Source organism: Lissotriton vulgaris, chromosome 10, assembly GCF_964263255.1.
Source record: "Lissotriton vulgaris chromosome 10, aLisVul1.2, whole genome shotgun sequence".
Taxonomy (NCBI): domain Eukaryota; kingdom Metazoa; phylum Chordata; class Amphibia; order Caudata; family Salamandridae; genus Lissotriton; species Lissotriton vulgaris.
In genome coordinates, this window is record NC_141698.1 from 1,067,707,605 (window position 1) to 1,067,735,461 (window position 27,857).

A 27,857-nucleotide genomic window follows, 5' to 3' on the forward strand; every position below is an offset into this window, starting at 1 on the left:
GGTTATTCTTAGAGGGTGCAGTTCTCAGTGTGCAGACAGTTGTACCAAGTGTACCAAGCACAACTGTTATCAGAGCAATAACATATTATTCTCAAATAAATCACATCTTTCGTCTAGGTTGAAAGCTACAATAACAATTAGGTGTTGTGTGCAAACTGAAGCCGAAGGAAAATATGTTGTTTAAACATTTAATAAACTCATGCTAACTTAACACAATATATAGAAACGCAGTAACCATATGACAAGGGAAGTGGAGAACAACCTCTTTGAAACAAATGAGGGGCTAAAAAGGGGAACCCTCCTTGAAAGAAAAAGAAAAAACAACCTGGCAAAAGGGAAGATTTTTTGGCCAAGAAAGACATTTATCAGATTGGTTTTGTCAACCTGGTGAAATCCATTCTTGAAGAAAATGTTGCCAGCATCGGTTCTACAAGCTCATTTCTTCAGAACCACTTTCTTCAGGAATGTTGGTTTTTCATCCTGAAGACATACAACCACTTGTTTGCTTTCTTAAAATCCAGACCATGTCTGGAAGCATAGTTTCCAGAGCTTACAAATGGAATATTTTAACTAGGTTTAGAATGGACATAGCACACCATCTTTTGTCATTTTCCAAACGCTGGGCTCCACTCAGCCTTGTCCATGTAAGAGTTCGTCTGTTCAAAGAATGCTACATTTTTTGTAATTTTTTTGACACCTAGGGGGCAATATCCTGTTACCTATATGCAACGTGAAGATATAAGACCTGTATAATGGCCTTCCTTCTTGCGATGTTTTAATTTCATCTGCTTTGCTACACTGTGTGGGGTGATTTCATTGATGGTTCTAAAATTAAAATCGTATGTTGATGACTAGGCATGATGAACTTATTTTATAATCAATTTGCTATTATATGCTGCTTGTTGATATATGTTTCTATTAACAATGTGATGTCTTTTTATGGCGTTTTTTAACCGAAATAAACTATTATTGACTAGTGTTTTACTGTTTTATTGAAACTGTCCAAATTGAAGGTGTGTGCCTAATGTAAGAAGTCGAATTATTAAAGTTTTAATAAGGCAGGGTGAATGTGCTCCTATTTCAGTGATAAAAAAGAGAGTTGTAATTTTTCCCTGCTATTCTTCCTCCCATTCCTGTTCCCATGTTCTTTTTATTTCCAGGCGAGAAGTAGCCTTGGCTTGAGATAGACTGTATGATTTAAAATAATGATTTAAAATGATGTGTTTTGTTTCAGGAATTGCTTAAAGGTTGCTACCCTATCCTTACGGGGGTGATTGCATATTCATGCTATACTATAACTTCTTTTTAATTAGTTGCGTTTGCAGAATCTTAGGGTGCTCTTTACGAGTTTTTGACGCAGGGCAGAGAGCAAGTCACTTTGCGGTGCTGCCCTGCATCAAAGGAAAAGTGAAGGAATGCACCATATTTATTATATATGGTGCTGTCCTTTCCCTCGGCATTGGTGCCATTTTAGCTGCCTTGCGCCAACGCAGGCTACGTTGCTCCATGGTGCAAAGATGTCTGCGTTGTTGGCAAGATTGCGTTTGTGCAGGAAGAAGGACATTTCCGGCACAGAAAAAAAATCCATGGAGGCTTTTTCCTCTCTCTATGTGTGTTGCAGAATTCAGCCCACATGGAAAGAGGAAAAAAACCAAGGAGAAATAAAGTTACTTCTCCTTGGTTTTTACGCATTCCCAGTTTTTTCACGTCCTTGTATATCTGCGAAAGCATCAAAACCCATGGGTGTTGCGTGCAGCATATGACTGGGTTCCACCTGGGATGGCATGGTGAGCAAAAAAACAATGGATTTTGGCCCAGATCTCTGTACTGGGGTGAATATATGACAATGTTCTGCATTCTGTCCATCAATTGTTCTTTATGCATTTGTCACCCCGAGTGGGACGGGTATGCCCAGACGTGGGTCCCGTGCTCTCCATGCCACTGGAGTCAAGCTATCCTGACTGATGAGGGGGTGAAACCCCAAAACCGGTTCTAGGATGCTTGTTTCCAGTCTAGAGAGGACCTGGGCTGGCAGTTTGTGCTGGACTGTTCCCATGAGGCACAGGGTCAAGACTGATTTGCATATGGCTGGGTTCAAACTGGAATGGCCTGTCGAGCAAAAAAACATGTCAAGTCAAGTCAAGTCAAAATTTGTATAGCGCGCTACTCACCCAGAGGGTCTCAAGGCGCTTAAGGGAGAGGAGTTCGCTACTGATCGAACAGCCGGGTTTTGAGTTGCTTTCTGAAGGAGAGGTGGTTCTGTGTAAGACGGAGGTGGGTGGGGAGGGAGTTCCAGGTCTTTGCCGCCAAGTAGGAGAAGGATCTTCCTCCCATGGTGGCTCTTCGGATGCGTGGAATCGCGGTGAGGGCTTGGTTGGACGATCGTAGTTGGCGAGTGGGGGTGTAAAAGGTCAGGCGAGTGTTGAGGTATCTGGGTCCTAGGTCGTGGAGTGCCTTGTGTGCGTGGGTGAGGAGACGGAACGTGATTCTCTTGTTGACGGGGAGCCAGTGCATGTCTCTCAGGTGACCGGATATGTGGTTGTGGCAAGGTAAGTCTAGGATGAGTCGAGCCGAGGCGTTCTGAATGCGTTGAAGTCTTATCTGCAATTTGGCTGTGGTTCCGGCGTAGAGGGTGTTTCCGTAGTCCAGTCGGCTGGTGACAAGTGCTTGGGTGACCGTCTTCCTTGTTTCGGTGGGGATCCATCGGAAGATCTTTCGGAGCATGCGTAGGATGTTGAAACATGATGATGAGACGGCGTTGACTTGTCTGGTCATCGAGAGGGAGGAGTCTAGGATGAATCCCAAGTTGCGAGCATGGTCCGTTGGTTTGGGTGCGCTACCTAGGGCCGGGGACCAGCATGAGACGTCCCAGGCAGAGGGGGATGATCCTAGGATGAGGACTTCCGTCTTGCCTGAGTTCAGTTTAAGGCGGCTGTTCTTCATCCACTCGGCTACGTCTTTCATCCCTTCGTGTAGGTTGGTTTTGGCGGTGGTTGGGACTTTGGTGAGGAAGAGGATCAGCTGGGTGTCGTCTGCGTAGGAGAGGATGTTGAGGTTCTGTTGGCATGCGATGGATGCGAGGGGGCTCATGTAGACGTTGAAGAGGGTGGGGCTGAGCGATGATCCTTGTGGAACGCCGCATATGACTGTGGCCTCTGATCTGAAAGGGGGTAGGCGGACTCTATGGGTTCTTCCGGCGAGGAATAAGATGATCCAATCCAATACCATATCTTGTATCCTGACGTCCCTGAAGCGCTGTACAAGGGTGCGGTGGCAGACCGCGTCGAACGCTGCGGAGAGGTCCAGGAGGATGAGGGCCGCTGTTTCTCCGTTGTCGAGCAGGGTCTGGATGTCGTCTGTGGCTGCGATGAGGGCGGTCTCGGTGCTGTGGTTGGCTCGGAAGCCAGACTGTGAGGGGTCGAGGGAATCGTTAGACTCGAGGAAGGCGGCGAGCTGATTGTTGACGGTCTTCTCTATGGTAGTTCTTAAGTTCGGTGGGGTCTGCTGTAGGTTTCTTCAGGAGGGCGCTGAGTTCGGCATGTTTCCAGCTTTCCGGGAAGGTAGCGGTGTTGAAGGAGCAGTTGATGATGTCCCGGAGATGGGGTACGATGACGGAGTCGGCCTTGTTGAAGATGTGATGGAGGCATGGGTCGGTTGGCGATCCGGAGTGGATGGAGCTCATCAAGCAGATGGTGTCTTCAGTGCTGATCGGGGTCCAGGCGTGAAGAGTGGTGGTGAGGGGTTTCGGTTCAGTGGTGAGGGGAGTGGACTGGTCGCCGAAGCTGTTATGAATGTCTGCGATCTTGCTGTGGAAGAACGAGGCTAGAGAGTCGCAGAGGTCTTGAGAGGGAGTGATGTCGTTGTTGCCGGCGCTGGGATTGGTGAGCTCTTTGACAATGCTGAAGAGTTCCTTGCTGTTGTGGGCATTGTTGTCTAGTCGATCCTTGAATGCTGATTTCTTGGTGGTGCGGATCAGCTGGTGGTGTTTGCGGGTGGTGTTCTTGAGGGCGGTCATGTTGTCTGTGGTTGGGTTTCTTCGCCAGGCTTTCTCGAGGGTGCGGCAGTTCTTTTTGGAGTTCTTGAGGTCGTCGTTGAACCAGGAGGCTTTTTTGCTTCCTGGCTTGTTGGGATGGTTTTTCAAGGGTGCTAGTTCGTTAGCGCAGTGGGTGATCCACTGTGCGAGATTGATGGCTGCTTGATTTGGGTCCGTTGATATGGCGGGAGGGTTTTGGTTCAGAGATGTGGTGAGCTGGTCGGTGGTGATTTTGTTCCAGTTTCTGCGGAGAATTTGTTGCGGGTGGTGGTGGGTCGTGGTCTTTCTGAAGCTAAAGTCGACGCAGCTGTGGTCTGTCCAGTGGAGTCCTGTGATGTGATTGAAGGAGATGTGCTTGCTGGAGGAGAAGATTGGGTCGAGCGTGTGTCCAGCGTAGTGAGTGGGGGTTTTCACCAGTTGTTTGAGTCCGAGATTGGCGAGGTTATCCAGCACGGTGGTGGTGTTGTTGTTGCTGTTGTTTTCCAGGTGGAAGTTGGGGTCCCCTAGGAGAATGTAGTCATCGGAGGGGAGGGCGTGTGGGCTGACAAAGTCAGCGATGTCTTCGCTGAATTGTGTGCCGGGTCCTGGGGGTCTGTAAATGAGGGTGCCTCTGAGTGTGGTCTTGGGGTCGGAGTGTATCTGGAAGTGGAGGTGTTCGGTGGCTATGGGGGTGTCGTTGAAGTTGGTCGAGATGCGGATGGTGTTCTTGTGGACGATGGCGATACCTCCTCCTGTTTGGTTGATGCGGTCCCTTCAGATGATCTTGTATCCGTCCGGGATGGCTATGGCGATGTCGGGTGCTGATGAGGCGTTCATCCAGGTTTCCGTGAGAAAGGCGACGTCCGGCGATGTGGTGTCGAGTAGGTTCCATAGTTCAATGGCGTGTCTGTGGACCGAGCGGGTGTTGAGCAGGATGCACTTCAGGTGGTTGTTGTTGGAGCTCTGTTTGGCGTTTGTGGTTGTAGTGTGGGTCCTAATGCAGCAGAACTTGCAGGATTGGCAGGTGAAGGGTCCATGGGTGCTTCCTGGGGCGGCTCGGCGGCAGTCGTGGAGGCGGCCGGTGTTGAGTGCGGTAAGGGTTGCGGCGTCGTAAGTTCAGCGGGTGGGATGGCCTTTGCGGGGTCCAGGTGGTCTGGCGCTGGGTGCAGTCCAGGCGCGGACGGGCGTAGACGGGCTTACCTTTGGCGCGGCTGCTGCGTGTGAACGCTGCGCGTATGCGACTCTGCCATAAGTGGAGAGTGGAGGGGGGCGGAGCGAGGGAGGAGCAGCTGGCAGGCGGGAGCGGGGTGGCGAGATCCGGGGATGCTCGAGGGAACGGGGGTGGGGCCGCGGGGGAGCAGCGGCATGGAGCGGGGAGGGTTAAGAGCACAAAAACAATGCAGGCGAGATCGGGGATTTAGGCCCAGATCTCTGTACTGGGGTGAATGTATGACATTGTTCTGCATTCTGTCCATCAATTGTTATTTTTGCATAGATAATTCTTCTACAGTTGCTAGTGATGGTTATTTCTCTATTGGCCACTTTTCTAATGCTGTTCATTTATCCAATCTGGACAATTTGCAATATGAAGTGCTGTGAAATGCACCAGTGATTTTAGAATACTAGTGCCTTCCATCACCAGGCTGACACTACCGCGGCCATCTTAAAATGGAGAAGAAGGGTCAGCCTGTCCTTGTGCTGCCATGACGCCACACAACAACCTTCATCTTGTGATGACATATCTACCCTATTCATTTTTTGCTATGCTTGGACTGAATTTGCTTCTCCTCCGTACGATGGAACAGAATTCTATGGCCAGCAGCCGCTTCTCTTTCATAAGCGTTCATCGCCCCAATGTCATGTAGTCACAACAGACTCTTCCATTTGGTGTGTGATTGTCAGTGCCGTTTCTTTACATAGTGGCTTGACCTAGATTTTATAGCACACACATTTCCCCTGCCTTTTGTTGCTCTGCTGGGGTCCGCCTGCTCTGTCTCTCATGGCTGTATGTAATTTTCCTTCCGAGAAGGACAGGCTTTGAATCATGCAGTAGAATTAGTAGTAAGTACCCCAGGGACGTCGGAGCAGCAATCAAAGGCACAATCAAGAACCTTTTCAACAGGAGCAATTTTTTTGATTGCAGTAATGAAGAAGATACTTAATTTTTTTCATCCCCTTTACGGCAGAGCGGACCATTGTAGCCAGTCATGGCAGGCAACCAAGGGCAGGTGGACGCTTTTCAGCCACGAGTCCTCGAACGGAGTGCACAGGACCCAGGTCGAGATGAGGGAACTACTTCACAACATTTGAAAGACCTACTTTTAACCCCTTCGCTGCTCATGACGAGCTCAGCTCGTCATGCAGTACACTGGTTGTGTGCTTATGACGAGCTGAGCTCGTCATGAACAATGGGAAATCAGAGAATGCAGCCAAGGTGTTAAAGAGCGATTACAGTGGCCCAGATTAACTAAAGCTTTGTGCCGGGTTTGTGTCACTTTTGTGTTGGATTGTAACCTAAGGTTCGCGAAGTAGTGCTATGCGCTGCCACTCCATGGCTGGTGCATGAGCATTCCCATGTAACCACCCATGGGTTTTGATGCAAATCCCCATCTACAAACATTTGCAGACAGATTTGCACCAGAATCAGATGCCTCCCCAAGGCAGGGGCAACTAGGAGAAATATTTTCATTTCTTCTTGTTTTTTCAACTTTGCATGTGTGCTGCATTGAACAGCACACATAAAAAGCATAGTTTTTGTACTAAAGTGTACACAGTCCTATGCTTCAGAGAACACACGCACCCTGGCACTATGGCACAAGGTGTGAGCGTTTGTGCATAGCTTAGAAGATATGGTGCTTTTTTTCTCTCTCCCTTTGATCCAAGACAGCCCAGCAACTTTGGTGCAGGGTTGCCTGCAGAGAATAGTATTTATTTATACGTTTTATATAGCGCTAGCTAGACCCGATGGTGTGAGCAAGCCAAAATCAAGTCGCTGAAAATATGATGTGAGACAATATTAGATTCAAGTACACACAAACTATATACAAGGAAAATAGTTAGGCAATGAGGGTGGATACCTATTGTGGTCAAGTAGCACAGTATGAGTCCAGGGAGAGAAAGAAATAATAGACAATAGAAGCAAACAAAACAGCCAACTGTCATAAAGGGTCTATACTTAGAAAGAGAGAATATTTGAATAGAGTTCAGGTTGCTCATGCGTTCCAGTGTTTCATTAGGAGCCGGAGTTCCAGGTCTCTTTTAAAGCTAGAGAAAGAGGTGTTGCATCATAGAAGCTCCATATGCTGGGTGCTTTTCCAGAAAAAGAGCGAGCCTAGGTTGATTTTCTTTTTAGTTTGGGAGGGATGAAAAGAAGTGTGTTGGAGCTTCTCAGAGTTCTGGGTTCTTCCTACTTTTGTGAGTTTGTTGTCCAAATAGTCGGGGCTATGCGAGTGAAGGGCTTTGTGGGTGATACAGGCAGTCTTGTAAATACATCTTCCTTGGATGGGAAGCCAGTTGAGGATGTTGAGGGCAGGTGTGATGTGTCCAAACCAGTAAGTAGTAAATCTGAGCCACAATGGTTAGTAAAATGAAACTGTTCAGGGAGCTGCAGTCCCTTAATAATTGAAACACATGACTGACCAAGTGGTTGTCGTGTCTTTCTACTCTTTGAAGTGCAAGGGATTGTGGAAGGAACATCATTCACCCTTTCACCACTCCCCATAACATTACAGGTCTAACCTATTTCTCTTATCCTCAGCCCCTCAATAGCCTTATGGCTAGTGCTGTGGGTTTAGCGATAGAAGAAGGAGTGGAACCGTGGGAAAGTAAAGAAGGGCCAATATGCCCTTTTTACTTCCTGTTCATAATACTGCCTTCATGACCACCTGACACTAGGGGTAGCAAGGGCATGTGTTAGTCCCATGGTGGTGGGTGGTGTGCCAGACTGTGGCTTGTTACTGATGGGAACTTTACTCATACATACGAGCTTTGAACCACAAAATCGCTGGGGAATTTTGTTGCTCAATGGTAGGAGACCATTTGCAACCTTATCAGTCTGTGGTAGTATTAAAAACTTTGCTTGATATGATTGTGCACCCTGATGGGTATGGCTTATGCAGTAGCCTATGTAGCAAACTGGATTGGCCCATCCTGTGCTCTTAGACAGGACAATATTCTGGTCTCTTCCATGCAAAAAAACAGTGCGTCTCCGAGGACTCCTGAATGTACTAATATCCATCTTATAACATTAAGCAAAAACATATTTGGCAAAAGTTATCCCAGACCTCCTTACTTAATAGATAATAGAATATCTTAATAGAATATCCTTAGCGCGAACAGTGTGTAATATTTTATTATTCACATATTTCACTAATTTCCAAAGTGACTTCCTCTGAATGATTACTCACACAAAAACTATCGTTTTAAGCCATGGTGAACTTGGTGTGCACAAGAAAGGCATGTAGTGAAATCGATGTAGCACATAATTAACATATCTTACAGAAGGGAGGCATATTTACAAGACCCTTTTCCACCAGAACATAATTTTTTCACTTATTAAGACCAGGGAAAACGTGGTCTTAAACAGGCAAAACAAAGAAAAATGCTTTATTTATCCTTGTTTTTGTTGTTCCTATATGTGCTGAGTTGTGCAGCACACATAGAAACAGCAAAATGCCATTGATTATTAATGTGCAGGAAGGTGTCCTTTCCTGCACATAAAAAAAATGGAAAAAATATGTTTTGGAGTTTATAGGTGTGCTGCATTAAGCAGCACACACAGAAGTTACAAAGCACTATTACTGGTTGTTTATGTGCAGAAAGGGACACCTTCTAGAGGAGAGAGGGAGACCAACAAGCACTTTAGCACTGATTAGCAGTGGTAAAGTGCACAGAGTCCTAAGGCCAATAGAAATGAATTCAGCAAAAAAGTGGAGAGAAAAAGGCAAAATGTTTGGAGGGTGACACTGCAGAGCGGGCAAGGTCAAACACAACCCCCCTCCAGCATAAAGGCAAGGAAAACAAATGAATACCTTATTGGATTACACTGGCCCACTACTTCAGAGGACTGTGCCAATTCTATGCCCGTCAGAATTCAGTTGTATCATCTCCGGAGAAACTGAACTGACCCATGGGGAATCCTTCTTCTCATTTGTAGACCAATTCTGTGAAGCACCTAACTTAACTTGCTCACAGATACATTCCAGTAGGCAGAGAACATCACTATGGCCGACAAAGTGACGTGGCCATTCTACCACTTGGACCAGAGTTATGTCCCCAACACAAGGAAAACTCTGTCCATAAGGATAGCACCCAACAGACGCCACTGACAGCAGTCAGTGTCAAGAGCCAGGCCCCAAGCCATCCAGGGGTCTCTGACCTCTGAGGTTTCTTGGAGTTAAGGGCAACTGCCCCATGTGTTAGGCATCCTTCTTCCACTGTCCTTTCCACCAGTCCTGGGGTGGTAGCCTAAGAATGGTTGCCCACAATCTGTACCCTGAGGATGAGAATGGGTTCCTCCCCCTCCATCTGAGATTCTGTACCCTCCATTTGGTAATGGTATATCCAGGTGTCTGAGCTTTCAGGGCACCCTGTGTGGCTGCCCCTATCAGCTTCTCTGACACAGTTCCCCCCACTCTTAGATAGGGGAACCCTCCCCCCCCCCCACCCTATACTGAGACCTGTTGGTCACTGTGTACCCCCCTCACTCTCTTAAGGAGACTCCAAACCACCCTCCTTAGGATTACTCCCACTTACCTTTTCAGACACTCTGGTACTCACCCAGAGGTCGGCCTCCTTTGCAAGCTCCCTGGGGTCAGTAAGCTTTGAGTCAACCCGGTGTTAGCGTAGCTCTGGAAAACAATGACTGAACATGTGCTCTCTTGCAACTTCATTGTACAGGCCTTCAAAATGCTTACCTCACTACCCTTCACCTAACTATCCAGTGCCTTGGAAAAGTAGTCCATCAAACCCACCCAGGGCTGGTTTGGGAGTTTGTGGCTGTCCCTGAACGTCTGACAGAACTTCTCTGGGGTTAGCCCAAATTTGGCAACACGTAGGGCTTTCATGGGGACATACTTTGTCTGGTCACCCACCTCTAGTGTGAGATGTGTGTCCCTCCCCACTGTGGGCATGTGTTTCTATAAGCAACCCCCCTGCCCCCCAGTACTCCTCTGGGACCTTGTGTATCCTCAGGGCTACTCCATATGTAGAAAATCATCTAGTTATGCCAACTCACAACATATAATTGGGCACCAGGTTTGGTGGTATGTGCACTGTCACATATCCAGTGGATACTGGGCTAAAGCTGCCACCATTTATGCTGGTGTCTGCGGCTTGTTTCAGCTTTAGGTTCAGCTCTCTTAGACCAAGTTCATGAGTCCACAAAAGTTTTATCCCCCAGAGTGTTGTAATTTCCCCTGCCGGGCCAGAGCTCTCTCCGCTTCCACCCGCGCTGCTTGTGAAGCCAGTTACAGCTGGGCCAGCTGAAGATGGCACTGTCCTCCACCACTCCTGTCCCCCTGGTCCTTAAGGGCTAGGGCTGGGGAGCACACAGTGCTTACTGTGCTGGGCCCAATAGGGGGACCTCACTCCTGTGGGTCTCCCACTTTCCTCTAGTTCTGGGACTAAGGAAAAAAGAAGCTCCTCTCTCTCCAGCCCTAGAGCTGTTGGAAAGCAGTCCTCCTCAGCCTCTATTTCCTTCTCCTCATCATCTAGTGCATCCTCCTCATCTCATCATCATTCTCTGGTGCTGCAGCTTGCATTCTGCGAACCTCCTCCCAGGCAGTAAGGGCTATCTGATACTCAAACTTTGGATAACCCTTAAGGAGTTCCAGTGAACTCTACCTGCACAAGTCCTCAGCTCAGCCATGCTGTAGCTGTCAACAGCATCAATATGCTACCCCATCTTGGCAGACAAAAGTCACAGGCACAAAAAATGTGAGGCAGGAATCAAATTTGGAAAAAGTAGAAAAATATGGTCACTAAAGGACAATGTAAAAAAAAAGTCAATTCTGGTGTCAAATTATTTATCAGTGATTTTTGGGTAACACAAATCACTGTATGGTACTGTACCAACACATATCCCGATTCACATCCCTGATACCAGTGTTGGAAATTGGGCTGTTGGTTGACTGTGATGTGAGCCCAGCCACAATCCCTCGTAGGGGGAACCACAAAAGTCACTACATTTACCTGTGCTTAACCCTACCTTCAAAAAAGTCCTTTTCCAAAGGAATGTACATAACTTGGCTGTGATTTCAAGGATGACAGAAAGTCTTCAAGGAGGCTTGACATTGCTACTCCAGTAGTTAGGTTAATCTTGCTGGTTAATTTTGTAATTTTCCATTAAGCTGGGAGGATATTTAGGATGATTGTATGGTCTCACATATGATTGTAGTGTAGGCTTGCAGTTTTGTGTTCGTATGTTATTCTGGGTTTTTGTTATTTTAACTATACAGATTATTGGCTAATCCCCTTGAAGATGGGCAGTTTGTAAAACTTCTGTATTGGTGAATACCCAGTGAATACTGAGTACTAATTTTCTCAACCTGAGTTAGTGATGTCTTGTGGTGGTGGTTGGACTCAGAGGGACGTTGCAGAAGAGGATATTGTTAAGTGTTAGTTACATGAACATATAGCTCAACGTTGTCCAACATAAGTCTAGAAGGTCAGCTCCATGCCAGACTTTCAGCAATCCCACCGCCTTGATTATGATGGTGCAATGCTACAAACTCATTCTGTCTAATGTTTTTTATCCAGCAGCCAAAAAACTGAAGATTTCGGGGGATCTCGACCACTACAAAGTTCTGGCACGCTTCCACTAGAAACTTGCACTTTCCTTTCTGGTCCTCTTTATGCCCTGTCCTATCACCCAAGCATGAATTTGTTTTTCTTTTTTTCCCCAAACTATATTTATTTTATCAGAAAGAACATACAATTATAACAAAACAAATCAATCTCACTAACACTTATCACATTGCTTTTGGTTCTGGTCGTAGAAACAGAGACGAGGAGTGAAGATCGGGAAGGGGAAGGAAGAGGTCAAGATGGTCTAGCAGCAGTGGGGACTGCTAGGGAACTGTAGCGGGGGTGGGTAAAAGCGGTGTTATAAAAAAAAGAAAAGAACACTTACCTGCCGGTCGTCAGCTGCCGCCTCTTCTCCGTCCTCCCTCTGTTCCTGGCTCCCAGAAGCATCCAGCCTCCCAGACTCTGCTAAGCCAATCACAACGCAGCTGTCACTAGCATGACAGCAGCATTGTGATTGGTCTGAGTGTCTTGGTTTGCCTGGCTGTGTTGCACTGCCAGGTGGAAAAATGCTAAGTGCACATGATGGCTTGGCCGGCTCAAGAAGGTGCGCCAACCACTCCTCCCTCTGACGACAGCCCAGCCCCGCCCGCCCTGACCTGGCTCCATACTAAAAATAAAATGATAAAGATGTGTTAAAATGTTAATAACATTGTGATATTATCATTGTATTTTTCCTTTTGCGCTGCTCAGAGAGCAGTGGGGGGGGGGGGGGGGGGGGGCTGTCTAGCAGTTGAAGGGGGTGAGGAAGAAAAGTTAAGGTAACGGAGAGGCAGAAAAGCAGGGAGGGGGACAACAACACATTGTGGTTCCTGCTATTGACTCACTTGCCCAGTAAAGGTGTTGTCAGATTAAACTAACAACCTATAACATGGGCTCCTTCTTACAAGGAGCTCTCCTTTCTAATGGTTCTTGAAAGGGTCAGCAGCGACCAGGGCAGTTAAGAGTGGTGGGGCGAGGTGGGGGGGTCGACAAATGACAACGAGGGAGAATAAAATAAAAATAAAAATCACTTACCTTGAGTTCGATGCATCGCTGATTCCCCACCCCACTGCACTTACCTGCACTGCCAGCGGCTGGAAATAAATCTGTGAAATCTGGCAGATCACATCTTAATATTATCTGCTTTGACTTTGGGGGTCCAGAGAGATCCTGTCCAATAGTTAATAAGCTTTACCATAGCTTCACTTTCTGTATAGGTTATTTACTTGTATTTTATTGGTCATCTATTTAGGACCAACATACAACACATCTCTATTTCACAAATACGAATAGACACATTGTCTATTTTCACCCAAATTAATGTATTACTCTAACTACTACATACATACATATGTTTTGTTTCTACTTGAGTGCTGTGTTTGACTTGTGAAATTCAGTGGTTCTATGCAAAGCACTCAAATGCCCGTGGGAGTGGATGCAGGGGTGTAACACAAGACCCTGCGGAGCACAGATGGCTCCCAATTCTCCAGGGGCCTACAACCATTCAAAAGGGACCCCATTCAGCCCAAGGCCAATGAATATCTGTGAGATATGGGAATCTTAGGGGAACCTCATCACATTCAGCAATGGGCCACGTCTATTTTGCATCATGCCAGTGCATCTAAGTGTTACACAAAAGCCTTAAATGAAGACATACACAAAAACCACACCCACTGCAAAAATCCATACTTTTGCTGCTTCTTTCTTTAAATGAGGTGGTCCTGAGCAGGACATCATCATGTCTTCAAACTGCCCACCCCACCACAAAAACACATCTTGTAACAGAGCAGCCTGCTGTGCAGTGAATTAAGAAATGTCTATTTAGAAAAGGATTGGAAGTGGGTAGGAGTTTCACCCTGGCCACAATCTATTATATGTGAACTGTGATGCCCATGCAGTGGGGTAAGTGAGTGTGTGGCACTCTTTCGCCTTCAGGTAACTACATATAACATACAGCACACCTTAAATGGAAAATAAATGCAAGTCAAGTTTATCAGTGGGTAATGCACTTTTATTTATTATGAAACCTCCATTATTTGATGCACTGTAACCAGAGAGCTACAGAAATCAATCCTGGTTGGTGACATGGAAAATAGTGACTTGTTTATGTTTAGTGCTACGAGGTCCCAGTCTGTGACAGAAAGCACTGTGAATATGTAAGTCATTAATTTAAACTGGTAACTCCATTGCATTATGACTAAAAATCATCTTTGTTCCAAAACTTCAAGTGATTTCTTGAATTAAAGCAAATACCAGCTTCCAAGCACCCTTTGCATATGCAGGTTAACCAGTTGCGCACATTTACATTTCTTTCAGGCAAGTAGGCACCCTGGCAGGAAGGCTTATTTAGCTGTCTACACCTTCCTTGGTTCCACAGCACAGGAGACTCTGTGACTTACACTTCAACTGAAACATTTCAACTCCCAGAATTAACTGTCCCGGGGCGGTTGTCTTTTCATAAAATTTTGGGGAACTGTTTTTCTTAAATTTAACAAAAGTATGGGCATGTCGTGCCCCTCAGATCCCACCCACTTCAACCACTGGTTGTGCCCACAATCATTGGTATTATTTAGGGGTCGCCAGAGGTAGCAGCTACTACCCCTGGCTTGTACCTTGCGACTCCCTAGGTGGGAGGTGGCAAAAAGCAGTCTCAAAAACAGTCTCCTTGGAAGTAGTCTTTACTTTAAAGGATGTGCTTAAGCAAAACATTCACCTCTGTGCTTTGCGTGGAATAATTCGTTAACAAAGATCTCAAATCAAAACTTATTAACAATGATAAGTAGTAAATTAAGCCATATATATAATTCACATTCAATAAATGGTGCATGTGAATTAACAGAAGTGGACATAATCGCTATTGTTTTTTTTAACTCACTTATGTGTGGGGGGGCGTGGCTTGGTAAGCCAACATGGCGGACGTGTGCTAAGCCGGCTCCGTCCAGCCTGACTTATATCGGACATTTATCCTGACATCCTGGGAAGATTGACGCCGGGAAATACACTCCTTTGATGCAGCTCCAGCTCCTCTACCCCCTGCTGCAATTTAGACATTGGGGGCGCTGAGAGGCGGCCGATGCGGAGGTGAGGCCTGGCTGAGGAGAAAAGGCCCAGTGCGCCGCATGCTCTGTTGCGGTCCCCGATTGGAACTGAGAGTGGAGTTCGTCCTCACCAGCAGGCCTGCCTGGCTGCGGTGTGCGGATCGCCTCGTTGGAGGAGGTCAGCTGACGTCCTGATCGGAGGTGGGCTGTGCCGCGGCTCTGCGGTGTGGCTAGAGAGTCTCCAGGTGAGGGCTGTGGGGATCCGGAGGGCGCATCGGGCCGCAGAGGTAGGGCGGCGCTGTTGCCGCAGGCATAGTGGTTTGGGGCTGGCCCCCTTGAGAGAGGTGGTGAGGCTCAAGAGTGGAGGTGGCCGGCGACAGGGGCAGCTGGGGCAATCCACCTGGTACCCCCTTTACTTTGATGCCGTAGGGGGGTTTGGCGGCACGGTCAGGCCACGCGGCAGCTGCTGCGGAACCGGTAGGCTGCCTCGCCCTCCCATTGGCGCCGCCCCGTGCCTCTGGTAGTTGTGGTGTGGCGGTGGCGATTGGGAAAGGCCCCCCCTGTGCTGTGGTGGGGAACGGCGGCACTGTCGGGCCGCATGGGGGCCGCAGTGGGACTGCTGGGCTGCCCCTCCCCGTCACTGGCATTCATCGGGCTGCTGGGGGCTCCCACACACCGGGTCTCCCTTCCCCCCACATTAGAAATCACTTTGGGGGTTTGAGGGTGCAGTCGGGCCACACCGAGGGCCATTGCAGGTATCCTCGGCCACCTCCTCCCCTGTGGTGACCCGCTGGGTCCATCAAGACATTACAATTGAGGCCAAGACAGGCCGCGGTGCCCTTTGGGGCCGTGGCAAAGATCGGCGTGTGATGGGGGAGATCGACGCCGCAATCGGGCCGCGGCCCAGGGCCAGTGACGGCTTCTCCTGCCCACCTCGGGTCGCCCCCTCCTGGTGGTGTTCCGCATCTCCTGTGACTGGGGCGCAGTGGTGGTGATTGGTGCCGCCCATCTGCCTCCTGAGATGGGATTGGTGGAACGGTTGGGCAGCGTGGGGGCTACAGAGGATCGTTGGGCTGCTCTGCCCTTATCGCTGGAATTCATTGGGGCCCAGGGACTCCTGCCTATTGGTGTGTTGTCGTCCTCCCCCCCGCTAGGGGCCGCTGCGGGGGATCGGAGGTACAGTCGGGCCGCGATGGGAGCCATCAACGGTTGCATAGGCTGCCTCCGCCCTAGTGGTGTCCCGCTGGGCACACAGAGACCTGGGTTTGGTGGCCAGGGGAGTAATTAGCTGTTGAGTGTGAGTGGGGGAGATCGGCGGTATTCTCGAGCCGAAAGGCGAGGTGATGCGACTGCTTCTGTTGCCCACATCAGGCCACCCGCCTCCGGGGCATTCGTGGATGAGTGTTTCTATCGGCGGTCACTAGCTCGGACCACAAATGTGGAACGTCTGACATGGTGGTTGAATTGGTGAGGCCTGCCTTTCTGTGACACCGCCGTCTCGGAGGCCAGTGGGGCACCACCAGATGGGACAGGATCCCTGGGGCAACCGGGGGGCCCGGGTGTAGGGTCATCTTATTGGCTGGAGTACAATCCGCTGCTGGGTCGGACTGCAGGATCTGCCGCTATCTGTGTGTGGGTATCCCTTGATCGGATTGTGGTCAGCCCGGGAGGCTCGTGCCGTGGCCATGACCAGAGACAAGGGAGGTAGCGGAATGACCAAGCAGGGGACTATCGACAAGTTTACCGGCCCGGGAGCGGTGGCTGGAGCATCTGGGAACCAATCAAGGACGGTGCCGGACAATGCGGCCCTCATGGCGGCTATCACCAATAGGGGCAGTGAGATCGGACGTGATGCTGCAGCAGCAGGACTTGCGGAACGCAGTGGCTTGCATTACAGAAACTGAGTCCCGCATATCAGGGGTGAACGATGATGTGACGGAGCTGAAGCCGAAGGTGGCAGCAATGGAGACCACCCAAAAGGGTCTCACGCTCAGAGCGGAAGATGCGGAAGATGCGGAAGAACGGGCCCGACGCAACAACCTCCGATTTGTTGGGTTTGTGGAGGGATGCAAAGAGGGAAACATGGAATGCTTCCTTACCACCTGGCTGGAGGGCTGGCTCCCCCCCGAGGCTCTGTCCAAATGTTTTGTGGTGGAACAGGCTCATAGGGCACTTATGCAGAAACCCCTAGTTGGGGCCCGCCCACGGCCGGTAATCGCCAAACTCCTGAACTATCTGGACAGGGACGACATCCTGAAACAGGGCCGAGCCAAAGAACCCTTGCTTTACAACAATGCTCATATACTGATATTCCCTGATTACACGCGGCAGGTCCAGCAGCAGAGTAAATCTTTTATGGCAGCCAAGGCCTGTTTGCGGGAGCTCAAGCTTCCCAACGCCTTGCTTTTTCCGGCCCGCCTCCGAGTGGTCATTCGGTCCCACACTAATTTTTTCGATACTCCGGAAGAAGTCTTTAAAGTGGACGGACGAGACTGTTCGAGTGCGACCCCACACGCCGCCTGGAAGAGAGTCGTACTCGTCCCTAAGCGATGCGGCCCGGGGGGGCCCTCGTGGCCAGGGGCAGAGGGGCAAAAGAAAGTCACGATCACGGCGGTGCTCGCTGTCCTGTAGCGCCTTTTTTTTCCATGGGGGGCCAACCCTGGGGAGTCAAACTCTGGAACCATAAGGGGGGATGCTGGAGAAGTGTTACAGACTTACATTTACTGACTTTCCGGATGTTCTGAACTGGGCTTGTCTTCTTGTCAGGTTGAGCTGGTGGGAGCCCGGCTAGGGAGTCATGGGCTGTGAGTTGGGGATCCATTGGTTGAGACAGTGCGTGCCCCCCCCCCCCCCCCGTTGGGGAACGGGGACTATATCTGCCGTGACAGATACTTCAGTGTTTTTGAAGTATGGGGAGGGGGGTTTGTTGCGTGGGGATTGATCTTGTTTACAGGTCACACTTACCCTGCAGGTCCATCACCGATTGCACACAAGCCACTGAGGCTCTAGTGTTGAATTATAATGCCACCCCTTATGGCAAGCATTCCTGACTGTGGGTGGGGGACGCAGAGCAGCCTCCGCATTCTGAGATGGAATGTCTGTGGGGCTCTGGACAAGATCAAGTAGGGCCATACTTCACCATGCAAAGAGGGTAAAGGCTGATATCCACCTGCTACAGGAGACACATCTTATGGGCACAAAGTCCCTTTGTCTACAGCGCTATGGGTTCCAGCAGGTTTTCCACGCTGGTTTCATGAGGGGGTTGTGAGGTGTGGCTATTTTAATACATTGTAGAGTCCCCTACACATTTGAGCAGCAGTGGACCGACATGCAGGGGCGCTACTTGTTTCTCTGGGGTAGGGTTGGGGAGGATTCTTTGATTTTGGGCAGTGTCTATGCCCCCCCCCCCGCCTCCCTCCCCATTGCAGTGGAATCTGATTGAGAGGCTGCAATCCCTGTGGGCTGATATGCCAGATGTATTGTCCATCGTGGGCGGGGACTGGAACGATGTCATGGACACAGGCACGGATAGGTCCGGGGTTGGCCATAGGAGTGGTCTCCCTACAAAACTGTACTCTCTGGTGAGGGGTTTGGATTGGGTCGACACCTGGTGGCGTGCCCATGGGGTGGCTCAGGGATTCACATACCTCTCTGTGGTTCATAAATCCTTTTCCCGGCTCGATTATATCTTTGTTCCCAGGGCGATGACAAATACAGTGGTTGCAGCTGGGATTTTGCCCCAGGGCCTTTTGGATCACTCTCCGATGTTTATAGACCTAAGCATGGGCAGGGGTAGACAACCGTTTTGGTGGTGCATGGCGGTGTGGCACCTTCAGAACGCGAAATACACGGGTGATATGGGTGAAACTATTGCCCAGTATTTCTCGGCCAATGTGGGCTCTGTTTCTGGTGCGGCGACATTGTGGGAAGCACTGAAGCCCACTCTGCGAGGAGTGGATATCTCATGGTGTGCAGCGGCCGCAGGAAGTGCAGGGAGGAACTGACTTGCGCTGAGGCGAAAGAAAAGACGCTTGAGCAACAGAATCGTGAATTAGGGAGTGACCTAGGGGTGCAACAGTTATTATTGGCCCAACAAGAGTGCACCGTGCTGCTGATGGAAGAGGCTCGTCAAGTCTGCCTGGTGACACGCAGTAGAGTGTACCAATGGGGGGACAAGTCAAGCAAGATTCTGCATCGCCTTTGTCAAGGCATGTTTCACTCTCAGGCCCTGCCGGGAATCTTGGACCAGGCGGGGACCCCGATCATGGACCCTCCTGCCATTGAGGACAGTTTTGCCATTTATTATGCTGATCTCTATTCCCCCGAGAATGTGTGTCAGCTGACACAATAGATAAATTCATCACTGATTTGCTACCCAAAGCATTGCCAGACATGGTGAGGGACCAGCTGGAGGCCCCCTTGACGGACGAGGAGCTGGAATCGGCCCTGGGAGAACTTAACCCTGGGAAAGCGCCCAGGCCAAATGGGTTTCCAAGCGAGTTTTTCCGCCGGTATAATGTGCAGTTGGCCCAGCACTATTGGGCAGTAGTGGAGGAGGCCCGGGAGGTGGGTGAGCTTCCCCCGGACTGGAGACATGTGGAGGTGGTGGTGTTTCACAAGCCCGGGTGCCCCCCGGAACAGCATGCCTCCTACTTCCTATTTCTCTCCTAACTGTGGAAGCCAAGATCCTGGTGAAGGTGCTGGCCAATCGCCTACTGCCCCATATCACAACGCTCATGCATCCCAATCAGGTGGTGTTTATGCCCCAGCGGGCAACCTGACACAATATTAAGAGGCCTCAGGTGGCGTTTGCGGCAATCCAACAAATTGGGGAACCGGCGGCACTACTCTTGGCGGACATGGACAGGGCGTTTGACTCCTTGAGCTGGGTCTATCTGTTCGCCCTGCTCCATAGACTTAATTTGGGCCCTCGCTTCCTCTCCTACATGAAACTCCTTTATACGGGGCTTACGGCGTCTGTGCGGGTCACCGGCGCTACCTCCTCCGCCTTCCCCATTCAGGGGTGTTGTATTCCTACATGATGTCGTTTTTAGAACTTTTGTATGTCATGTAGAATGCTCCTGTGTCAGCAGTCCATTCTGCTATTGGATCTCGCTGAGTTAACTGCTCTTCTCTGCTTGTGGATGTCAAGTTGTCATTCCTGCATTAAAACTACTTTCTTACCTACGCGTTGACTCCCTCTCTACATAATTTCTGGCGACGACTGGGTAACTACAGCTACAGCTACTAACAAGAAGGATTTATTGGATGACAACGTTCACGTTTCAGCTGTTGGAAAAATCGCGAAAACTGCCTTTCTACTAGCACTGCCGACGTTTTCATCGTCGTGCCCTGAACTTATCACCTTTAACGTGCTAACCGTGAGTTTTCTGCACTTTTTTCCAACTTGGCAAAATAACTTTTCATACCGTGTGCTAAGTTCCGTTAGACTCATCCTTCAAACTGCGTGGAACTTTGTCTCGCACTTCTCTCTGCACCCGCTGCATCCTGGCAACACGGAGGAATCTCCATTGCAGCGCCTAGCAACGCCGAAGAGCTTCTGCTTTTACGTGCCGATCGCTCCAATTCCGGAAATCAAGTGCATTCTGGGTATTACCCTTTCACCTCTACTACGTCTGACGTCACAACGTGCCGCCATCTTGCTTATTTACTTCGGAGTCGGAAAAGCAAATTTCACGAAGCTATTCTCTTTTTCATCATTTCTTCGTCATTTTGCCTCGTTTTTCTACCGGATTTGTTGTTCAGTGGTCTACTAACAATAAGGTACTTGAATTTCTACATTATTTTTATTTTTTAAATTTTTATTTTTTTCAAGTCTATTTAATTTATAAAAAATATAACAAGCATGTCCAATATCTCTGCTCCACCTCACTTTTTACAAATTTCTGGTGATCCTAATATTGAATGGGATTTATGGCACCCAATGTTCTTAGCCTATGTTGATGTTTTAGAAAAAGATGGGTGGTCAGCTAAACGCAAGTTAGCTCTTCTCAGACACTGTCTTGGTGGAGCTGGCATTAAAGAATTTGACAATCTTCCATCAATTGATGATGCAGGAGATATGGATGTTTTTGAGAAAGCTTGTGCACAGATGAAAATTCGTTTCGGAAGGAAGATAAATACTGTTATGGAACGTTTCAAATTTTATTCCCGCGTTCAAAAACAGGATGAATCTATTGAGGATTATGTCTCTGCCTTACGATCTTTGGCTTGTTCCTGTGCCTTTGAAACCATCTCTTACGAACAAGTTCTCAGAGATCAGATAATGATGCGCACCAAAAGCAAGAAAATTCAAGAAAGACTTTGGCTGGGCACAGAATCTTCCTTGAGCTCTGTTATCAATATTGCTAAAGGCATTGAGCAATCCGAATTGTTTGTTTCGGAAATCAGAGGTCAAACGTCCAAGCCTCAAGTTTCTGAAACTGAAGTTTTGTTGGTGAAGAGTCAAAACACTTCATCCAATTTCAATAGGTTACTCCTAGAAAGGACAATGAGAAGAAAATTCCTGAAAATAAGAATATTGTCGAAAAGAAGTTTTCCTACAGGAAAAATGTTTATTGTTACAGATGTGGTAGTTCTAACCATTTAGGAAATTATTGAGGATGTCCAGCTTGGGATAGAGTTTGTGTTAAATGTAAAAGGAAAGGACATTTTGCTAATGTTTGTCGTTCTTCCCAAAGGGTCAATTATATTTCTCAGCAAGAGGAAGAAGTTTTACAAAGTTTCAATTGTATTCTATCTGTGGATGATTCTGAGCAGAAAGAGTTTCCTTCTTACACCATTTTAGTTGATAACCAACCCATTCTTTTAATGATGGATTCATGCTCATGGTATTCCATTATCGGTTTGAATCTGTTTAAAAACCTCTGGGGCGACAGGAAACTATTGACTTCTGATATATCTCCAGGTGGTTACACTGGCCAAAAAATAAATATGGAAGGTTTCTTTTGGGCTGACATTCAGGTTGCTGATAGATTTGCCAAAGGGAAAGTTTATGTCGCCACCAAAGGTGTTGCTATCTTAAGTTGGCCACATCAACGTTTACTTGGCATTAAACTTGATCCCAATGCCAACCCCCCAGTTTATTTAGGTGAACCATATGTTATGAGTATTTGTGATGTGGGAGACAATTCTCTGTTTGTAGAAAACACTAAAAAAAAAATCCCTGATGTTTTTAAGGACACCTTAGGTAAATTTGTTGATTTTAAGCACAGGATTATCCTGAATGATAATGCCATTCCAGTCAGACACAGGGTCAGGAATGTTCCATTAGCCTATCGTGAGAAGCTAAAGGACATTCTTGGTGATCTTGTATCAAAACAGATCATTGAACCTATAGAATCCTCTCCTTGGGTTTCTCCCATTGTTTTATCACTCAAAAGTTCTGGCGAGCTCCGTCTGTGTGTGGATCTCCGCAGTTTAAACAAGGAGATCTGGGTGGATAAACATCCTCTCCCTAACATCCACAAATTAATTTCTTCTCTCACAGGCGCCACTGTCTTTTCAACTATTGATTTAGCTAGTGCCTACCATCAGGTTGAGCTACATGAAGATTCAAAAAGACTTACAGCTTTTGTGACTCCTGAAGGCATGTTCCAGTATTTGCGAATGCCTTTTGGACTCGCCAGTGCTGCGTCTGTGTTCCAACGCCTGATGAAAGAGGTCCTTCATGATTGTAAAGGAGCCATCGCGTTCCAAGATGATATCCTGATTTTTGGAGTAGATGTCGAGGAACATGATCACAATTTGCATTGTGTGCTGTCCAATGTGCAAAAGAAAGGTCTTACTTTAAAGTTTAACAAGTGCAAATTTAGACAACCTAAAGTTGAATATTTGGGGCATGAGATTTCTAAAGATGGCATAAAACCTAAACTCAATCATGTAAAAAGTATTACTGATGCTCCCATTCCTTCCTCCAAGGAACAGTTGTTGTCCTTCTTTGGACTTACCGAATTTTATGGTAAATTTGTCAAAGATTACTCCACTATTGTACACCCCTTGCGGTCTTTGCTGAAAAAACAAGCTAAATTTCTTTGGGGTACAGAACAGCAAACCTCTTTTGATTCTTTAAAAAGCAAAATTGTCATTGCTCCCTTTCTTAAACCTTTTTCTGTCCACAAAGACTGCATTGTTTGCGTAGATGCCAGTAATGTAGGGCTTGGTGCCGTTCTTATGCAAAAGGATCGTTTTGGGGAATATGTTGTATCTTATGCTTCCAGGACTTTACGGGATGCCGAGTTTAATTATTCTACCATAGAGAAGGAGCTTCTTGCTTGCACTTGGGCTACTCAGCATTTTCGCCAATTTCTTTGGGGTACGAAATTTACTTTGAGGACTGATCATAAACCTCTTGTCAACATGTTGTCAGCTGGTGGTGGTAGAACTCTCACTGCTCGTCTTGCTCGTCTCGCTGCTAAGTTGCAAGAGTACCGGTGTGAAGTTGTCTATGTCCCTGGACAGCTTAATGTACATGCAGACTGTATGTCACGTCTTCCTGTTGGTGATACTTCTAACACGGATATTTGTGATGAATGTGATGTCGCTTTCACTCTTTGTGATGTTAATCTAATTGGCGGTAAGGACTTAGAAAACTGCATCACTGAAAGTGTTTGGTCTGATGCTATGCGTCACGATGAGGTTCTTGCTAAGGTCAAAACTTTCTTGAGTGCTGGTTGGCCTGAAGAGAGGAAGTTGTGTGGTGACTTAGCTTCTTTCTTCAAAGTAAAAGATGAATTGTTGGTAATCGATGACATGGTTTACAGAGACGACAAAATTGTCCCTCCTCTTAATGTTCGTGAATCCATTTGCAATTTAGCCCATGAAGGCCACATGGGGATGTCCACGACTAAAAGGAGGATCCGAGAGTTTTATTGGTGGCCTAGTATGGACGCTATGGTTGACAGGTGGGTAAGGAACTGCTCTCCGTGCTCTCTGAGCGACAAATCTGTGAAAGCTGTTTCTTCTGGGTTTTCCCCTGTTGAATTTGCCTGTGGACCTTGGAGAAAGTTAGGAATTGACATCATCGGTCCTTTTAATTACCAGTCAGGGAAAGACATGTTTGCTGTGGTGCTTGTGGATTATTTCTCCAAGTGGCCCGAGTTAAAAATTGTTGAAAAGGTTAATTCTGAAGTTGTTGTTGAGTTTTTAAATGAAGTTTTTTGTAGAGAGGGTTTACCTGAAGAAATTGTTTCCGACAATGGGCCGCAATTTGTAAGTGAAGTTTTTTCTGCATTTTTAGAAACTTGTGGCATTCTTCACAAAAGAGTTTCAAATTATTCCCCACAATCCAATGGCCAGGTGGAACGCTTTAACAGAGTGATTAAGGAGTCCTGCCAAATGGCCCTACGGAGTGGTTTGAAGTGGAAAAAAGCTCTACAGGCCACTTTGTTCACTATCGTATGTCTCCCAACTCTGTTACTGGCTTGTCCCCCTTTGAAATGTTGCGTTGCAGGAAACCTGGTACCAAGATTTTTCCTTGGTGGCTGAAGACGAAAGACTCTGGGTATCTAGAGTTGGATATGAATAGTATCAGAGACCGCGTTGGAAAATACCAAGACAAAATGCTTAAGAGCTCTTCCCCAAGACCTGTTTCTCATAAAATCTCTGTTGGTGATTTGGTGAGGGTGAAGTTTGGCGGTATCATTCCTAAAGGCATTTCCAGGTGGTCTTCCCCTGTCAAAGTTACGGAGGTCTTCAGTAAAGCTGTTAGAGTAGAGGGTGGTAAAATTTGGAATTTCAGGCGTATTTCAGTTTGCAGGTCCAATGTTGTGGATAAAAAGAATGTTTGTTTGGATCCCAGTTCCTCTGGGGACCTATCTGTTCCTGATTTTGATTCCGGTTTTCATGGTTGTCATGAAGTCTTTGATAATTTGCATTCTCCTCAGGTATCTTTGCCTCAAGCTTGTCCTAACAATTTTTCTTTACAGGTTGTTCCTTCAAATGCTCATGATGTTTCTCTAAATGCTGTTTCTCAGGCGTGCTCTTCACAGCCTGTTTGTTTACGCAGTGATTCGCAGCCTGTTTGTTTACGCAGTAGTTCTCGTGTAAAACATGTTCCTGTAAAGCTTAAGGATTATGTTTGCTCTTAATGGTTTTTTTTTTATTTTTTGGGGGGTTTATCGTTTTTTTTTTTTTTTTTTCGGTGGGAGGTGTGTTGTATTCCTACATGATGTCGTTTTTAGAACTTTTGTATGTCATGTAGAATGCTCCTGTGTCAGCAGTCCATTCTGCTGTTGGATCTCGCTGAGTTAACTGCTCTTCTCTGCTTGTGGATGTCAAGTTGTCATTCCTGCATTAAAACTACTTTCTTCTTACCTACGCGTTGACTCCCTCTCTACAAGGGGGGCAAACGGCAGGGGTGCCCTCTGTCCCCATATCTCTTTGCTTTGCCCATGGAGCCCTTGGAGGCCTGGGTGCACATAGACACCCAGGTACGGGGATTTGAGTGGGCCACTTGCCTGTCCGATAGAACTGCGCTGTATGCTGACAACATCCTTTTTTCCTGAAGGCAATTGACAGGTCAGGGCTATGGCTTTTGCAAATCATGCAAATTTTCGGGGAGATGTTGGGTCTGTACATGAATCCCCGCAAGTCCACGCTGCGGGCGTTGGGAGGTCAGATGAGGGTGGGCACGCGGGCATCTGCGGTCCAGTCAGCCGCGGGCGGTTTGAAATATCTGGGGGTAGTGCTCTCCGATATACCAGCCATTGCATGGGAGCATAACCTAGCGCTGGTATGGGAGCGGGTTCGCACTGCCATTAAGTCCTGGTCACGTATGCCCCTGACACTATATGGTAGATCGTTCAAAATGGTAGCACTCCCCCGACTTCTTTACCAGCTGCATAACCACCTGTACCCGATCCAGCCTAAATGGTTCCAGCTGGTAAATTCGGTGCTGGGGCAATTTTTGTGGGAGGGGGGAATGTGCGCGTTTCTATACGCACATGCTTTTTATCCACTTATTGCGAGGCCTGGCTTCTCCGGACATTCTCTCATACTACCAGGCCTCACCCCTGCTGGTCCTCAACGAGTGGTGGTACGCCGATAGGAGGGACCCGGCGTATGCGCGGGAACGCAACCTGATGGGACATCACTCACTGCACACACTGCTGTACTCGGCGCGGCTTCGTAGGACGTTGCCCTCAGCCACATGGGTAGTGTTCATGGTTTGGAGGCAGGCATTGTGGCGTATGGGCTGGTGGAATGTTCTGACCCGGGAGACCCCACTATGGAACAATGGGCGACTGCCCCAATTGGTGGCCCTGCCGGGGTTTCGGGGATGGGATGCCATAGGCATCCCCACTCTGGGCAATGTCCTGAGGGACACGACACTCAAATCCTTCCGGGATCTACAGGAGGAGTTTCATATGCCCCGGACACAATTCCATTGATATTTACAGCTATGCCATGCACTGTCCCCTAGCCTGCAGGGCCTGGAGTCGATACCCGAATTTAGCCCCATCGAGGCAAAAGTTTTTATGGGGGATTTTCAGGACAAGAAGATCTCGTGCATATATCGGTCCTTGGTTACGCACTGCTCCCCTACACTCCAGAAACTCCGGGGGACTAGGAGGCAGATGTGGGTGGGCTGGAGGAGGAGGACTGGACGGAGGCCCTGGCAGCACCGCGGGGGTGGCCATAGCAGCACGGCTCCACCTCGTCCAGTTTAAATACCCCCACAGGGTCTATTATACTAGGGCACATCTGTGGCGGGCGGGGTTGATTGCGTCCCCAGAGTGTCTCCGCTGTAGTCAGGCGGAGGGCACATTTATACACACAGTATGGCAGTGCACATCACTGGATCATTTCTGGAGGGGGGTGTTCGCATGTCTGTCTGAGGTACTGCGCCCGGAGCTTGCACGCATGCCACAGCTGGCACTGCTTCATGTGCTGGAGGGTGTGGGTGGTAATATCTACAAACGTCATCTTCTGCTCCTTGGCCTTATGTTGGCTAAATAAGATATTGCTAAGGCATGGAAGGCGACGAGGGCCCCCTCGAAGGCTTCCCGGAAAAATAGCCTAGATTTTTGTATGGGTCTGGAGCATCCTATATTTGTGGCCAAGGGATGCCTGCACAAACACTACAAAATACGGCTGTGATGAGCGGAGTATCAGGGCCTTTGGCTGGAGCCCCTGGCTATGGAGGAGCCTTCGCTACCAGAATGAGGCTCTTGGGCCGATATCAGGGGAGAGTGGGAGGGAGCAGGGTGGGTGTGGGAGTTTGGACTAGGACATTTGGATCTTTTCTATAAGCTGCGGATGTGGCAGTGTGGGTTTAGTGCGATCTTTAGGGGGAGGGAAGTGGGAGAGCGGGAGTTGGGGAATGGGTGCATTGTTGCTCAATGATCATATGTATTGCATTCATGCTCCTGCAAAAGTTGTTTGCTGTCATGATTCTATTTGGTTTGCTTTGGCAGATGACTCTGGTGTGCAGAGCTCTGCGCAATATGTGCAAATTGACAAAATAAAATATGTTTTTAAAAAAAATCACTTATGTGTGCCTCTCCCTGTGATTTGTCATAACTTTTTTTCTGTTAGGGTTACATTGGACTCTTCTCATGTTACTTCCTGTGATGTCATTGAGGTCAAAAGGGGTGTGATGTTAATTCTACTGCTCCTGGCATTTGAGGTCAATTGATGTCCATGCCCACATTATAATTTATCTGTCAAGAAAGTATTTCTGTTCATGTGCAAAGGATTGTAGGTCTGGACTATGGATGTGCTCTCAGCCTACTTCGCACTGCCCCTCTAATTCTTTTTCTCTATTTTCCAGGCTATATCTTTGACCAGTTCTTGTTGCATGTAAAATGGAGATTACATCTGACAAACCGGCAATGATGTTGGTAAAATAGTTTCTCCAATGTGAGATGGTGGGGGGGAAGGAAGATGGGTTAAAAACACAAAATGTTCCTCCTCGCAGCATCTCGTCCCTCTTTCTACTGTTGTCTCTCTGGGAATAGGAACAGAGCACCCAGGAAGCACCAAGGCCCCCCCTGTCCAAT